Source organism: Oncorhynchus gorbuscha, linkage group LG26 (genome assembly GCF_021184085.1).
Source record: "Oncorhynchus gorbuscha isolate QuinsamMale2020 ecotype Even-year linkage group LG26, OgorEven_v1.0, whole genome shotgun sequence".
NCBI lineage: Eukaryota > Metazoa > Chordata > Actinopteri > Salmoniformes > Salmonidae > Oncorhynchus > Oncorhynchus gorbuscha.
The window spans coordinates 17,219,553-17,222,951 of record NC_060198.1 but is presented as its reverse complement, the minus strand read 5'-3'; the positions used below and the strand labels follow the sequence as shown (position 1 = coordinate 17,222,951).

Sequence of the window (3,399 nt, the reverse complement as noted above, 5' to 3'; positions counted from 1 at the left end):
GGCTTCCAGTTGAAGCTCGCATCCGCTACAAGACCATGGTGCTTGCCTACGGAGCTGTGAGGGGAACGGCACCTCAGTACCTCCAGGCTCTGATCAGGCCCTACACCCAAATAAGGGCACTGCGTTCATCCACCTCTGGCCTGCTCGCCTCCCTACCACTGAGGAAGTTCAGTTCCCGCTCATCCCAGTCAAAACTGTTCGCTGCTCTGGCTCCCCAATGGTGGAACAAACTCCCTCACGACGCCAGGACAGCGGAGTCAATCACCACCTTCCGGAGACACCTGAAACCCCACCTCTTTAAGGAATACCTAGGATAGGATCAAGTAATCCTTCTCACCCCCCCCCCCCCCTTAAAAGATTTAGATGCACTATTGTAAAGTGGCTGTTCCACTGGATGTCATAAGTTGAATGCACCAATTTGTAAGTCGCTCTGGATAAGAGCGTCTGCTAAATGACTTAAATGTATTTATGTAATGTACTGGAGGAGGGTGAAGATTGAAGCAAAGCCCAAACAGGGACTTGAACCCTGGACCCTCAGATTAAAAGCCTGATGCTCTACTGACTGAACTATCCGAGCTCTAAATTTGCTTATTTTCATACACCTAACCTGCTGGGCAGAGGCACGGACTGACGAGGGGGCATTGTCAGATGGTACATTTCCCCAGAGAACCAGGCCTCTATTCCAAATGATACAATCAATGAAATCTGAACTAGGCAACCCTTCAAAAAAGCAATTTATCCCAGACCTTGTGGCGCATCGGTTGCACGGCTGAGTCCACATCAGAAGGTTGCGTGTTCAAATCACGTTGTGGTCAGGGTTCTTATGTGTGCAATAGCTGCCTTTACAAACCGAAGTCAATGAATCAGCACAAGTACCAATGTGGCTTTACAGTACAAATCTTGCATGAAAACGAACAAACCAATGCTGCTTTAGATGACAATTGTTTCTCACAAAAGCCTGGCTCACTGCAAATTCCTAAATCAGATGATGCTGTGTGATTGACAGACTTAAATCAGTCTTCGAACAGGGAGTTTAAATGAGTTTTAAAAAACTTTAATTTAGCTCATTTATTTGGCACACCTGCATTTGTGGAGTTTGTCCCATCCTTCTCTGCAGATCCTCTCTAGCTCTGTCAAGTTGGCTAGGGAACATCACTGCACAGCTATCTTTCAAGTCTCTCCAGAGATGTTAGATCGGGCTCAATTCCGGGCTCTGGCTTGGCCACTCAAGGACATTCAGAGACTTGTCCTGAAGCCACTCCTGTGTTGTCTTGGTTGTATGCTTAAGGTCATTGTCCTGTTGGACGGTGAACCTTTGCCCCAGTCTGAGATCCTGAGCACTCTGGAGCAGGTCTTTCATCAAGGATCTCTCTGCACTATGCTCCGTTAATATTTCCCTCGATCCCGACTAGTCTCCCAGTCCCTGCTGCTGAAAAAGATCCCCACAGCATGATGCTACCACGACCATGCTCCACCGTAGGGATGGTGCCAGGTTTCCTCCAGACATGACTCTTGGCATTCAGGCCAATCTTGTTTCTCATGGTCTGAGAGTCCTTGAGGTGCATTTTGGCAAACTCCGAGCAGGCTGTCATGTGCCTTTTACTGAGGAGTGGTTTCCACCTGACCACTCTATCATCAAGGTCTGATTGGTGGAGTGCTGCAGGGATGGTTGTTATTCTGGAAAGTTCTTCCATCTCCACAGAGGAACTTTGGAGCTCTTAGTTGCTTTAAACTTCTTCCATTTAAGAATGTTGGAGGCCACTGTGTTCTTGGGGACCTTCAATGCTGCAGACATTTTTGGCACCCTTCCCCATATTTGTGCCTTGACACAATCTTGTCTTGGAGCTCTACGGACAATTCGTTCGACCTCATGGCTTGGTTTTTGCTCTAACATGCACTGTCAACTGTGGGACCTGTCGTGGAAATTTCCTTAATTACCAACTGATGAGAGAGCAAATCACACACGAGTCAGAGTTACGCTTAATCTTCACCTTTAATAATAATTAAGCTTTTGCAATAGCATTTTGACTTTCAACAGTTCAGTATCTCTAATGAAAAGTTGAGTCCCCCACATAATGGCAAATGGGATCCTTTATAGCAAAGATCCACCCCCTCCTAGACGACATGACAAAACACAGGTCTTAGGAACTTACACAAAGAAAAAACCTTACTTCAGAGAGAATATCCCCTAGTCAGACAGGGTGGGCTATAAATTATCGTTCAGTTTGGTCTCCTAAACAAAGCTCTTATCTCGTCCTTGGTACAAAATGGTACCAAGACATTACCCCCACCCTATGATATATATCAAATTGTCATTTAGATAGAACCAATTCTAAATACAACCAATCCTGGACAAACTCATGGAGAGGAGAGTGACCCTATAGGTCAACAAAGAGGGAGCATAGAATGATTCCAGACACTGCCACCCTCCTTTCCCCAGTGAGAAAAGTAGGGAGTCACTGCCACACAGAAAAGATATGTTTACACATGATGACCCCTTGACCTTTCCCCTCTCTGCGGCCCATGCAACTTAGTTTTGACATAGAACAGATAACTGCCAATGGCCACCACTATAGTACAACAAAATACATTCTTATGAGAAATAACTCATAAGCATATCATGAAAATAAAACATCTTATCTATGTTACCCAACTAATTCTGATCATTCCACAACAGACCTTATATAGACAGGTGTGTGCCTTCCAAATCATGTCCAATCAATTAAATTTACCACAGGTGGACTCCACTCAAGTTGTAGATACATCTCAAGGATGATTAATGGAAACAGGATTCACCTGAAGTCTCATAGCAAAGGGTCTGAATACTTATTTAAACAAGGTATTTTTCTTTCATTTTTAATAAATGAGCAAACATTTCTAAAAACCTGTTTTCATTTTTGTCTATTTTGTGTAGATTAATGAGGATTTATTTTAATTGTAATAATTATTAGAATAAGACTACCAAAACAAAATGTGGGAAAAGGGAAGTTGTCTGAACTGTGTGATTCGAACCAGGGTGTCTGTAGTGACGCCGCAAGCTCTGAGTTGCAGTGCCTTTGACCGCTGCATATATAGACACACCCCATGTGTTTAATAAAATCAACTATCTAAATGAAAATTATACAAATCTAAAGGTCATTTTTTATTATAAACATAAATAAAGCAAATAAAAACATTGCAGCCTGCAGTTAAATATCCTGTTAAAAATATATGTCCTTTATAAATCACATTATTGGATGCACTTGGCCTGTCTACAACCAACTTGAATCATTTTATCAACTGGGTCGTCCAAAACTAGCAATAGCAAGCTTGCAACACTGTATAAAATATTCTGGGCCCTCAAGATTCCCGCTCAAGTGAGTTTTGTACTGACACAGCTCTAGGCTATTTGTGCAAAGA

At 43.1% G+C, this 3,399-nt stretch overlaps 1 non-coding gene across 1 annotated transcript; it reads right to left on the bottom strand.

Moving 5' to 3' along the window:
* Positions 1–504: 504 nt before the first annotated feature.
* Positions 505–577, bottom strand: trnak-uuu. Its single transcript has one exon. It is a non-coding gene; the product is annotated as a tRNA-Lys (tRNA).
* Positions 578–3,399: the final 2,822 nt, after the last annotated feature.